The following is a 14,506-nucleotide window of genomic DNA, read 5'->3' as shown; positions in this document are numbered from 1 at the left end:
GATGTTAGGCTCCTTTAACCAACAAGCATCATCATCATCATCATCATCATCATCATCATCATCATCATCATCATCAGATTCTACCCTTAGTATAAAATTCATGTTGTAGGTAATGACGACAATGAGTTTAGGCACTATCGGCAGCCCTGAAGATGGTTTTCCGTGGTTTCCCATTTTCACACCAGGCAAATGCTGGGGCTGTACCTTAATTAAGGCCACGGCCGCTTCCTTCCAACTCCTAGGCCTTTCCTATCCCGTCGTCGCCATAAGACCTATCTGTGTCGGTGCGACGTAAAGCCCCTAGCAAAAATAAAAAATAAAAAATGAGTTTAGGAAAAATGGTTTCTGGCATTTCATAACATTTAACCTCACTTTAAGGCCACTGAAGGGGTGGTTAGTAAACGGCGCTTCTTGGCGATCTCAGTAAACTTCGAACCGGCGTAACTCGTGAGCAAATGTTCAACTATGGTTTAAAAGCTTATATAGACTTGCCAAAAATACTGTTCTAGCCGGAACAGTACGGCATTTTCCCGTTTTGTTCCACGCATGGTGCAAATCGTAAACCGTAACATAAGTTTTTCAATTTTGAAAATTATTTAATGACTTCTTCAATTTTTGAATCCAGTAGCAAAGTACCTAAGGCATTGACGACCTATTTTCTGTTGTAAACGCAAGGACGAGCATAGATGACAGTTGTGTCTGTAGTGACTTCAAAACTGCGTTGCCCTACCGTGCAAGTTGCCCTGTTGTAAATGAAAACCTACAACCTGCTTTCCAGTCAGGAGCCGGACCAGGGATGGAATGAATGGAGCCCCCATCATGCAGCGAGGATAGGAATCGTGCCGGCTGCCGAAGCCTTTCGCACTTTTCTGGGGAAATGATTAATGAATGACAGATGAAATGAAATTATATTAGTGAGTGTTGCTGGAATGAAATATGACAGGGAATACCGGAGTAACGGGAGAAAATCCTGTCCCGCCTCCGCTTTGTCCAGCACAAATCTCACATTGAGTGACCGGGATTTGAACCACGGAACCCAGCGGTAAGAGGCCGGCGCGCTGCCGTCTGAGCCACGGAGGCTCGAAGTTACCTTGTTATGAACATTAAAATTCTTGGAGAGTTTTAATTAATATACTGATGGGGTGAAAGTACGTCATGAGAATAGCTGTAGATACTTAAGTGTTTATATAAGGAAATATGTTCTTTGGGGTAATCACATTCATGAGGTTATAAGTAAAGGTTACAGATCTCTTCATATGCTTATGAGGGTATTTAGAGGTTGTAGTAAGGATGAACAGGCGAGTCCCGCGCTGTAGGGGCAGTTTACCTGCCTCTTACGTGAAGGTCCAGGGTTCAATTCACCGTCAGGTCAGGGACTTTTACCTGGATTTGTGGGCTTGTTTGAGGTCCACTCAGCCTACGTGGCTACAATTGAGGAGCTGGGAGAACGATGTGACATAGCAGCCCCGGTCTAGAACGGCAGAGAGAATTGTGCCGACCACACGATACCTCGTACATTTTAGGCCTTCGAGCTGAGCGGCGGTCGCTTGGTAGGCCAAGGTCGTTCGGGGCTGTCACACCATTAGGTTTGGTTTTGTAAAGAAGCAAAGAGTACAGTTCCAGTGTATGGGACCTTCACCAGAACTATTTAATTCGAGAACTGGAAGAGATCCAAAGGGAAGCAATATGGTTTGCTTTGGGTGATTTCCAACAAAATAGTAGCCTAGTGTTACGAAGCTGTTGCAAACTTTGGACTGGGAAACTTGTAAGTTAGGAGATGAACTGTTTTACTAAGCGGTATATATCGAGCTGTTGGTGGTGAGGTGGCATAGTATGTCATTATTAGACGAATAAACTTGAATGGGGTTTTTTGAAATGTGAAGATAAAGTTGAAATTAAAGGCGACAATTTTGCCTTTTTTGTTTATAAGTCGCTTTACGTCGCACCGACAGATAGGTTTTATGGCAACGATGGGACAGAAAAGGTCTAGGGGTTTGAACCCACTATTTCCCGAATGCAAACTCATAGCTGCCCGCCCCTAAGAGCATAGCTCACTTGCTCTTTAACGATGTGGAGAAATTTGATCAAAAGCAGGGAGAAAATGACGTGACACATGCTAAGACATTCAGGGCTTGAGTCAGTTTTTAAGGGAAGTGTAGGTGGTAAGAACGGTATGAATATGACCAACAAATTAGAATAGATGTACGATACAGTAGTTACGTAGAAATGAAAAGATTATTACATGGTAGGGTGGCATGGAAAGCTGTATCAAACCAGTCTGTGGATTGATGACCTAAACGACGACAACAACAACAACAAAAATAACAATGATTATCAGCTAGTAAATAGCACACACATATCTATATGTACACTGACTGACAAAGCAAATGCAACACCAAGAAGGAGTGGTCAGAACTTTATGCCAATTGCAGGGTAGACTGACGTCACTGAGGCATGCTCATGATGTCAAATGCGCCGCTGTGCTGCGCACGTAGCGAACGATAAATGGGACACGGCGTTGGTGAATGGCCCACTTCGTACAGTGATTTCTCAGCCGACAGTCATTGTAGAACGTGTTGTCGTGTGCCACAAGACACGTGTATAGCTAAGAATGCCAGGCCGCCGTCAACGGAGGCATTTCCAGCAGACAGACGACTTTACGAGGGGTATGGTGATCGGGCTGAGAAGGGCAGGTTGGTCGCTTCGTCAAATCGCAGCCGATACCCATAGGGATGTGTCCACAGTGCAGCGCCTGTGGCGAAGATGGTTGGCGCAGGGACATGTGGCACGTGCGAGGGGTCCAGGCGCAGCCCGAGTGACGTCAGCACGCGAGGATCGGCGCATCCGCCGCCCAGCGGTGGCAGCCCCGCACGCCACGTCAACCGCCATTCCAATATCGACCAGAACAATTTCCCGTCGATTGGTTGAAGGAGGCCTGCACTCCCGGCGTCCGCTCAGAAGACTACCATTGACTCCACAGCATAGACGTGCACGCCTGGCATGGTGCCGGGCTAGAGCGACTTGGATGAGGGAATGGCGGAACGTCGTGTTCTCCGATGAGTCACGCTTCTGTTCTGTCAGTGATAGTCACCGCAGACGAGTGTGGCGTCGGCGTGGAGAAAGGTCAAATCCGGCAGTAACTGTGGAGCGCCCTACCGCTAGACAACGCGGCATCATGGTTTGGGGCGCTATTGCGTATGATTCCACGTCACCTCTAGTGCGTATTCAAGGCACGTTAAATGCCCACCGCTACGTGCAGCATGTGCTGCGGCCGGTGGCACTCCCGTACCTTCAGGGGCCGCCCAATGCTCTGTTTCAGCAGGATAATGCCCGCCCACACACTGCTCGCATCTCCCAACAGGCTCTACGAGGTGTACAGATGCTTCCGTGGCCAGCGTACTCTCCGGATCTCTCACCAATCGAACACGTGTGGGATCTCATTGGACGCCGTTTGCAAACTCTGCCCCAGCCTCGTACGGACGACCAACTGTGGCAAATGGTTGACAGAGAATGGAGAACCATCCCTCAGGACACCATCCGCACTCTTATTGACTCTGTACCTCGACGTGTTTCTGCGTGCATCGCCGCTCGCGGTGGTCCTACATCCTACTGAGATGATGCCGTGCGCATTGTGTAACATGCATATCGGTTTGAAATAAACATCAATTATTCGTCCGTGCCGTCTCTGTTTTTTCCCCAACTTTCATCCCTTTCGAACCACTCCTTCTTGGTGTTGCATTTGCTCTGTCAGTCAGTGTATATAGATTGAATAACATAATTTGCTTCGTACTGCATATACATATATACGTTACACACTAGTTCTTTAACCTTCAGTTTCGTCCGACTCGTTGGCTGAATGGTCAGCGTACTGGCCTTCGATTCAGAGGGTCCCTGGTTCGATTCCTGGCCAGGTCGGGGATTTTAACCTTCATTGGTTAATTCCAATGGCCCGGGGACTGGGTGTTTGTGCTGTCCCCAACATCCTTGCAGTTCACACACCACACATAACACTATCCTCCACTACAATAACACGCAGTTACCTACACATGGCAGATGCCGCCCACCCTCATCGGAGGGTCTGCCTTACAAGGGCTGCACTCGGCTAGAAATAGCCACACGAAATTATATACATTACTAGCAAGATACCCGTGCTTCGCTACGGTATTATACTGAAATTTATAATTGAATGCTTATTGTTTTAGATATGTAATCCGCCGAAATTCGCGATCTGACTCGTTTTCTGCGAGAATGCGCCGAAATTCGCGACCTGACTCGTTTTCTAATAGACTAGCGAAAGTACCCGTGCTTCGCTACGGTATTCTACATTGTATTCGAATATCGAAGTAAATAGTGTGCATGCAGTAAATAAGTTTGTTTTAAAATTGCATGTCTCTTAGCGTTATCCGAGAAAGGGCATGGGGAGGTCCCCGTACGTTGTTTCCAATGTAAAGTGTTTGTTATGGATTTGTGATATAACGGCAGGCTCACTTGCCTACTGCCATTCACAATCGAGTTGGGAAGTTTACATTATAATTGCAGGCCCCATTGCCTACTACGCGGACAGAATCGATTTGGGGAGTTTTCGTTAAAATGGCAGCCCCCTTTCCAACTTCCAGACAGATTACAGTTGAGGAGTTTTTATTATAATGGCAAGCAATTACCCGACTATCACTCGAAATTGAGTTGTGCAGGTATCATTATAATGCCAGGCCCATTTTCCTACTGCCAGCCAGCTTACTGCCAGTCACACCAAGTTGGTGAGTTTCCATCAAAATAGCAGGCCACTATGCCTAATGCCAGTCACGTTTTAGATGAGGACATTTCTTTATAATGGCGGGCACCCTTGCCTACTGCCAAACACAATCGGGTAGGGGAGTTTTAAACAAAACTGCATGCTCACTTGCCTTCTGCAAGTCAAATCGAGAAGTGAACTATTCATTACAATTGTAGACCTTCCTTACTAATGACAGTTACACAGGAGTTGGAGAAGGAACCCTTTCATACTGCCAGTCAAAGTCGGTGTGGGGAGTACTGATTACAATAGCAGACCCACCCTTTCTCGATCGCTACAAATCGACATCAGTGAATATATACAGATCGACATACGAAAATGTATGCGTGTTTACAATATTGAAGACCTTCATTTACAGATTAACTGCTACTAAACGTACGTCATATCGACAAAGAATTATACCATAAGACACGCCGGATTTAGTGGCTTAAATGGCTGGTCCTATGATATGTCATCTATTCTTGGGTCAGATTGAGTTAGAAACGTGGAACAGGGTAACGTTTTTGTAAATGTATTGGAAAATCAAATGCCCCTCAATAAATTTTGCTAGTGTGAGTTATGGATATAATAAAGCGGTAACAGAGGAGAAATTTAGGTCCAGTGATTCCTAGGTAAACAAATAATAAGAAGATGACTAATGGTTTTATTACTTAACCTATTCGAGGGCGGTTATAACATCCAACGATATTCCGCCAATATCCCGCAGATAGGCCGATTGACGCCTCTCTTGCCTTCTACCCAAGGAACAACCACGAATTTAAAAGCATGATGAGGAAAATGGCGTTGCCATGGTAACCTGTAGGTTCGTCGACGGTCTGTCGGTCACTCAATGCAGAGCATGATACCAGTGGAAAATTGTAAATTTCTCCGTCATGTGAAGAGTAAGGTAAATTATGAACGTAACGAAAGTTGTTTATAATGAAGAGACGTTTCACATACGGTAAACGAAGTTTACAGAAAATCAATAGTATAAGAGAAAATGGAGGAAAACCATTCTGGTTTTCCTATAAACCCCGTCTGTTCAAAGATTTTAAAATGATATGCATATTGAAACCTTCCCCGGTATGAGTATACTCAAAATATGAAGTTTGATTGAGAACTATCCAGCCGTTTCGACGTGATGGTGGGAAAACCATTCTGGTTTTCCTATAAACACCCTACCTGTTCAAAGATTTTAAAATGATATGCATATCGAAACCTTCCCCGAGATGAGTATACTCTAAATATGAAGTTTGGTTGAGATCTATAAAGCCGTTTCGACGTGATGGTGGAAAAACCATTCTGGTTTTCCTATAAACCCCCCGTGTATTCAAAGATTTTAAAATGATATTCATATCGAAACCTTCCCCGGGATGAGTACACTCTAAATATGAAGTTTGGTTGAGATCTATCCAGCCGTTTCGACGTGATGGTGGAAAAACCATTCTGGTTTTCCTATAAACCCCCCGTGTATTCAAAGATTTTAAAATGATATTCATATCGAAACCTTCCCCGGGATGAGTATACTCTAAATATGAAGTTTGGTTCAGATCTATCCAGCCGTTTCGACGTGATGGTGGAACAGACAAACAGACAGACAAACAGACAAACAGACACGAAACGTAAAAACCACCGATTCGGTCTTGAGTTGACCTAAAACGGATAAATATCTGAAAAATTGGCAAAACAAAAGAAATTACAGACAGCGGACCCCCTACAATTTTATTTATATAGATTACGGCAAGTTTCCTCCCATTTTTCAATCTTTCTTTCCAGCAATCGATTTCGTACTTCCCGGGGTAGGTCCAGATATTCCACGCGGTCAGTTGGGTCACTAATTCTTTGCCATCTTTTCCTATAAACATTTTTAATATGGATCAAATCCTTCAGGATTCCTTCGTCTTGGGTGCCTTGGCGGTACTGAACCCGCGGCCGGACTGCAATCTTAGTCATTACCCGTCCAGGTCCCCTTTCCAGCGCGGTCCGCACATTTGACGACGGTCCAGATTATTATTATTATTATTATTATAAATGTTCTGGTCCCCACAGAAAGATGCAAGTCGTTACTTGGCGGTAAATTACATCTGCTGCCATTGTCATTGTCGCGCGTAGGCAAGTGGGCGGGATTTCTGGCGATACGAATGACATACTTCCGTGCATTATCAACCTTATTATAGAGGTGAACAATTTGACGGTCAATCACATTCCTATCGTTTATTTCAAATGCGTTTATTTATGTCAGGAGAATATACTGTAATCTAAGAACGTTCTCCGAAGGAAAAGGTGGCTGTTGAAAACGAACTTAGGAAAGATTAAAAATGATAGGTTTATGATCAGAATAAGTACATCGAGAATATACAGCCTGTTTCCAGTCATTCGACAGGGTCAGGAATGGAATCTAGCGCCGACAATAGGAACTGTGCCGGCTGCCGAAGCACTCCTCTGGGGCAATGATCGATGAGTGACGAATGAAATGAAATATTGGACAGTGTTGCTGGAATGAATGATGACAGGGAAAACAGGAGTATCCGGAGAAAAACCTGTCCAGCATGAATGTCACATGGAGTGACCGGGATTTGAACCACGGAATCCAGCTGTGAGAGGCCGGTGCGCTGCCGCCTGAGCAACGGAGGCTCCTTATAAGTACATTATGAACAGTAAAATCAATTGGTCTCACCTCCTTTTACACCCCACCGCCGTTAAGTTTATTTACCCCCCCCCCCCCCAAAAAAAAATTAAAATAAGGAGTGTTTCTTTATGTTTAAAGAAGATTTCAAACACCAATGTTCACGTCTATTACCTTCAGTTTTGAGATATAAGTATCCCCACAAAAATAATTCACTTTTTTCACTTCCTTTCACACTTCTCCCCGCACCCCCAAGTGAATTTTCCGGCAAAAAATGCTTGTTTCTTTAATAGTAATGGATCTTCTAAATACCAATTATCACGACTCTTTTTCAGTTTTCGATTTATGTATCCTCATGAAAGGAATTCAACTCCTTTTCACTCCCGCCCCCCAAGAGGTTTTCCCCCCAAAACGCATTTTTCTTTGTTTTTAAAGCAGGTACAAATACCAATTTTCACGTCTGTAACAACGTTAGTTTTAATTAGATGTATGTATTCTCATACAATTAAGTCAATTAATTTTTTAATTCTTTCACCTCCCCTTCCCTTTCATTGTATTTTCCCAGAATACGTGTTTCTACTTTTAAAGCAGATTCCAAATATCAAATTTCACGTCTGTAATATCTTCATTTTTGAGATATCAGTAGCCTAATTAAAAGAATTCAACATCATTTTCAGTCACGCTTAACCCCCCTCCCCTCCATCCAAGTGGTATTTCCGAAAAAGAATATACGGTTCTTTATTTTTAATAGAGATAAAAATACCATTTTTCACTTCTGTAACATGTTAAGCTTTTTGAGATATAGTGTAGAAATTCTCATTTTAAAATTTCACCCCTTTTTAGTTCCCCTTAAGTGGTGTTTCCAAAAACAAATCACCTATGTTTCTTTACATTTACAGGAGATTCTAAATACCCACTTTTTACGTCTGTAACATTTTACGTTTCTCAGATATTCTGTAGATATAGTCTCTCAAAAAATTCACCCCAATTTGTCACTCCAGTTTGACCGTCATTAATTGGATTTTCTAAAACCAAAAAAATACTTTTTTCTTTATTTTTAAAGGAGATCCCATATACAAATTTTTAGTTCTGAAATATCTTCAGTTTCTGAGATATATGTATCCTCATTAAACCCATTTTTCACCCTTTTACACCCCTCCTATTGGGATTTACAGAAAACAAAAGAATACGTGTTCCTTTATTATTAAAGGAGATTCCAAATACCAATTTTTACATCTGTAAACTTTTAAAGTTTTAAGATGTAGACACACTCATTTTAAAAATTCACCCCCCTTTTCACTCCCCATTATTTGGATTTTCCAAAAACGAAAAAATACCTGTTTCTTTATTTTTAAGGTAGATCCCAAATACCAACTTTCAGGTCTGTAATATCTTCAGGTTCTGAAATATAAGTAGCCTCATTAAAGGCATTCAACCCCTTTTTTCACCCTTTTCCACCCTTCCTATTAGGACTTTCCGAAAACAAAAACATATGTGTTTCTTTATTTTTAAAGGATATTCTAAATACCAATTTTTACATCTATAAACTTTAAAAGTTTTAAGATATAGATACACTCATTTTAAAATTTCAGCCCTCTTTCACCCTCCCATTACTTGGATTTTCCTAAAACAAAAAAAATACGTGTTTCTTTATTTTTAAAAGAGATCAAAATTACCTATTTTCAGGTCTGTAATATCGTCAGTTTCTGAGATATAAGTACCAGTATCCTGATTAAAGGCATTCAACCAATTTTTCACCCTTTTTCACCCCTCCTATTGGGATTTTCTGAAAACAAAAAAATACGTGTTTCCTTGTTTTTAAAGAAGATTCTAAATACCAATTTTTACATATGTAAACTTTTAAAGTTTTGAGATATAGATACACTCATTTTAAAATTTCACCCCCCTTTTCACCCCCTTAGCGACGGAATATCCAAAAATCCTCTCTTAGCGAGCACCTACATCTTAATATGAATGTATCCCCAAAATTTAATTTCTTTATGTCCAGTAGTTTTGGCTCGGCGATGATGAATCAGTCAGTCAGTCAGTCAGTCAGTCAGGACAAGTCATTTTATATATATAGACTAGCAAGATACCCGTGCTTCGCTACGGTATCATACTGAAATTTATAATTGAATGCTTATTGTTTTAGATATATCATCCGCCGAAATTCGCGATCTGACTCGTTTTCTGCGAGAATCCACCAAAATTCCCGATCTGACTCGTTTTCTATTAGATTACGGCACGTTTCCTCCCATTTTTCAATCTTCTTTTCCAGCAATCGATTTCGTACTTCCCGGGCGAGGCTCAGGTATTCCTCCCGGTCAGTTGGGTCCGTAAATCTTTGCCACCTTTTCCTATAATCATTTTTAATATGGATAAAATCCTTCAGGAGATCCGGCGTGGTGTCATATTGAGTGCCTTGGCGGCACTGAACCCGCGGCCGGACTGCATTCTTAGTCATTACCCGTCCAGGAGCCGTTTCAAGCGCGGTCCGCACATTTGACGACGGTCCGGAACATTATTATTATTATTATTATTATTATTATTATTATTATGTGTTGCTGGAATGAATGATGACAGGGAAAACCGGAGTTTCCGGAGAAAAACCTGTCCCGCCTCCGTTTTGTCCAGCACGAATGTCACATGGAGTGACCGGGATTTGAACCACGGAACCCAGCTGTGAGAGGCCGGCGCGCTGCCGCCTGAGCAACGGAGGATCCTTATAAGTACATTAAGAACAGTAAAATCAATTGGTCTAACCTCCTTTTACACCCCACCGCCGTTAAGTTCATTTACCGCACCCCCCCCCCCCCGCAAAGTCAAAAGAACGCGTGTTTCTTTATGTTTAAAGGAGATTCCAAACACCAATGTTCACGTCTATTACCTTCAGTTTTGAGATATAAGTATCCCCATAAAAAAAATAATTTTTTCACTTCATTTCACACTACTCCCCCCGCCCCCAAGTGAGTTTTCCCGCAAAGAATACTTGTTTCTTTAATAGTAAAGGATATTCTAAATACCAATTATCACGACTCGAACTTCTTCAGTTTTTTATTTATGTGTCCTTATGAAAGGAATTCAACTCCTTCACACTCCCGCCCCCCAAGATTGTTTCCCCCCCAAAACGCGCTTTTCTTTGTTTTTAAAGGAGATCCAAATACGAATTTTCACGTCTGTAACAACTTTATTTTTTATTAGATGTATGTATTCTCATACAATTAAGTCAATTAATTTTTCAATTCTTTCACCTCCCCCCCTCTTCATTGGATTTTCCGAGAATACGTTTTTCTTTACTTTTAAAGCAGATTGCAAATATCAAATTTCACGTCTGTAACATCTTAATTTTTGAGATATCAGTAGCCTAATTAAAAGAATTCAGCCGGGCTGAGTGGCTCAGATGGTTGAGTCGCTGGCCTTCTGACCCCAAATTGGCAGGTTCGATCCTGGCTCAGTCCGGTGGTATTTGAAGGTGCTCAAATACGTCAGCCTCGTGTCGGTAGATTTACTGGTACGTAAAAGAACTCCTGCGGGACGAAATTCCGGCGTCTCCGAAAACCGTAAAATAGTAGTTAGTGGGACGTAAAACAAAAACCATTATTAATATTATTATTAAAATAATTCAACACCATTTTCAGTCACATTCCCCCCCCCCTCCAGCCAAGTGGTATTTCCGAAAACTAAAAATACACGTTTCTTTATGATTAATAGAGATTAAAAAATGCAATTTTTCACTTCTGTAACATGTTAAGTTTTTTTTAGATATACTGTAAAAATTCTCATTTTAAAATTCACCCCTTATGAATTCCCCTTAAGTGGAGTTTCCAAAAACAAATCACCTATGTATCTTTATATTTACAGGGGATTCCAAACACCCACTTTTTACGTCTTTAAACATTTTATGTTTCCAAGATATTCTGTAGGTATAGTCTTTCAAAAAATTCACCCCAAATTTTCAGTCCTGTTTAACCGCCATTAATTGGATTTTCCGAAAACTAAAAAATACGTTATTCTTTATTTTTAAGGGAGATTCCATATACAAATCTTCAGTTCTGTAATATATTCCGTTTCTGAGATATATGTATCCTCATTAAAGGCATTCAACCCATTTTTCACCCTTTTAAACCCTTCCTATTGGGATTTACAGGAAACAATAAAATACGTGTTCCTTTATTTTTAGAGGAGATTCTAACTAACAATTTTACGTCTGTAAATTTTAAAGTTTTAAGATGTAGACACACTCATTTTAAAAAATTCAACCCCCCCTTTTCACCCCCAATATTTGGATTTTCCAAAAACGAAAAAATATGTGTTTCTTTACTTTTAAAGTAGATCCCAAATACCAATTTTCAGGCCTGTAATATCTTCAGGTTCTGAAATATAAGCAGCCTCATTGAAGGCATTCAACCCATTATTCACCCTTTTACATCCTTCCTATTGGGATTTTCCGAAAACAAAAGAATACGTGTTTCTTTATTTTAAAAGGAGATTCTAAATACCAATTTTTACATCTATAAACTTTAAAAGTTTTGAGATATAGATACACTCATTTTAAAAAATCACCCCCTTTTCACCCCCCCATTAATTGGATTTTCCAAAAACAAAAAATACCTGCTTCTTTATTTTTAAAGGAGATCCCAAGGATCAATTTTCAGGTCTGTAATATCTTCAGGTTCTGAAATAGAAGTAGACTCTTTAAAGGCATTCGACCAATTTTTCAACCTTTTCCACCCTTCCTATTGGGATTTTCCGAAAACAAAATATACGTGTTTCTTTATTTTTAAAGGAGATTCTAAAAACCAATTTTCACATCTATAACCTTTAAAAGTTATGAGATATAGATACACTCATTTTAAAATATTACCCCCTTTTCACCTCCCCCTTAATTGGATTTTCCAGAAACAAAAAAGTACGTGTTTCTTTATTTTTAAAGGAGATCCCAAACACCAATTTTCAGGTCTGTAATATCTTCATTTTCTGAGATATAAGTAGCCTCATTAAGGCATTCAACCACTTTTTCACCCCTTTTCACCCCCTCCTATTGCGATTATCCGAAAAGAAAGAAATACGTGTTTCTTTATTTTTAATGAAGATTCTAAATACCAATTTTTAGATCTGCAAACTTTAAAAGTTTGGAGATATAGATTCACTCATTTTAAAAATTCACCCCCTTTTCACCCTCCCATTAATTGGATTTTCCAAAAACAGAAAAATACGTGTTTCTTTATTTTTAAAAGAGATCAAAGTACCAGTTTTCAGGTCTGTAATATCTTCAGTTTCTGAGATATAAATACCGGTATCCTGATTAAAGGCATTCAACCCATTTTTCCCCATTTTCACCCTTTTTCACCCCTCCTATTGGGATTTTCTGAAAACAAAAAAATACGTGTTTTCTTGTTTTTAAAGAAGATTCTAAATACCAAATTTTACATCTGTAAACTTTTTAAGTTTTGAGATATAGATACACTCATTTTAAAATTTAACCCCCCTTTTCACCCCCTTAGCGAAGGAATATCCAAAAATCCTCTCTTAGCGAGCACCTACATCTTAATATGAATATATCCCTAAAATTTCATTTCATTATGTCCAGTAGTTTTGGCTCGGCGATGATGAATCAGTCAGTCAGTCAGTCAGTCAGGACAAGCTATTTTATATATATAGATTACCTTCAGTTTCGAGGAAACACAAGCCATTTCCTTAGAGTTAGGTTGCTTTTTATTTGCTAGTGGCCTTACGTCGCACCGACACAGATAGGTCTTATGTTGACGATGGGATAGGAAAGGCCTAGGAGTTGGAAGGAAGCGGCCGTGGCCTTAAGCAAGGTACAGCCCCGTCACTTGCCTGTGTTAAAATGGGAAACCACGGAAAGCCATCTTCAGGGCTGCCGACAGCGGGATTCGAACCCACTATCTCCCGGATGCAAGCTCACAGCCGCGTGCCCCTAACCGCACGGCCACCTCGCCCGGTAGACTTAGGTTGAACAATGAAACTAAACATAGGCTCTCGTCTGCGTCTGAGAATCTAATGTCGTGCGCCTCAGTGTACTCAGATTATTGTTTCACTTCGTATTCCAATATACCACTGTGGGCATGTGGTCGTGGTATCGGTAACCCGCGTGTGAGCTTATTTCACAAATTTATGTTTGCTCTCTAATTTCGCCCTGCGATTTTTTTTTTTTCATATAGTCGCTCTGAATTTCATTTCTCAATCCACCCATCTCTCAACAGCTTCCATGCATTTACAGCCATAAATGAAACATACTTTGGAGGAAGCTACATTTTGCTCTGGTCTGTACCAAGAAACAGGTGCAAAAATACTACATCCATCAAGAAATGGCAACATGCATGTTAACGAAGTAGGGTTACGTAATTATCAGGTATGTTATATCACACTAAATGCGGTGTTTACGTAATTTGCCACCAAAACCGAACTATTTTTAGGTCTGCATCATTCTCACATTACGAAACAGTCTACTGTCAATCAACGGGCTCAGAATTTAGTACTAGCCTATCCAACATCATCACAGCTCTTTAGCTGCTTAGAGAAGGAATGATAAGCTCATGGAATATACTGGCATAAACAGAAAAAAGAATCTGATATTAGATTCCTACCAAAGAGCCTACGTGCGTCAGGCGGCAGCGCGCCGACCACTCACCACTGGTTCCCGAGGTTCAAATCCCGGTCAATCCATGTGAGATTTGTGTTGGACAAAGCGGAGGCGGGACAGGTTTTTCTCCGGGTACTCCACTTTTCCCTGTCACTTTTCAGTCCAGCAACACTCCCCCAATATCATTTCATCTGTTAGTCATTAATTATTTCCCCGCCGGGCTGAGTGGATCAGACGATTGAGGCGCTTCTGACCCCAACTTGGCAGGTTCGATCCTGGCTCAGTCCGGTGGTATTTGAAGGTGCTCAAATACGTCAGCCCCGTGTTGGTAGATTTACTGGCACGTAAAAGAACTCCTATGGGACTAAATTCCGGCACCTCGGCGTCTTCGAAAACCGTAAAAGTAGTTAGTGGGACGTAAAGCAATTATTATTATTATTATTATTATTATTATTATTATTATTATTATTATTATTATTATTATTGCAGATGCATTTAGGAG

This window comes from Anabrus simplex, chromosome 1 (genome assembly GCF_040414725.1).
Source record: "Anabrus simplex isolate iqAnaSimp1 chromosome 1, ASM4041472v1, whole genome shotgun sequence".
In the NCBI taxonomy this organism is placed as follows: domain Eukaryota; kingdom Metazoa; phylum Arthropoda; class Insecta; order Orthoptera; family Tettigoniidae; genus Anabrus; species Anabrus simplex.
Note: the sequence above shows the minus strand (reverse complement) of the source record.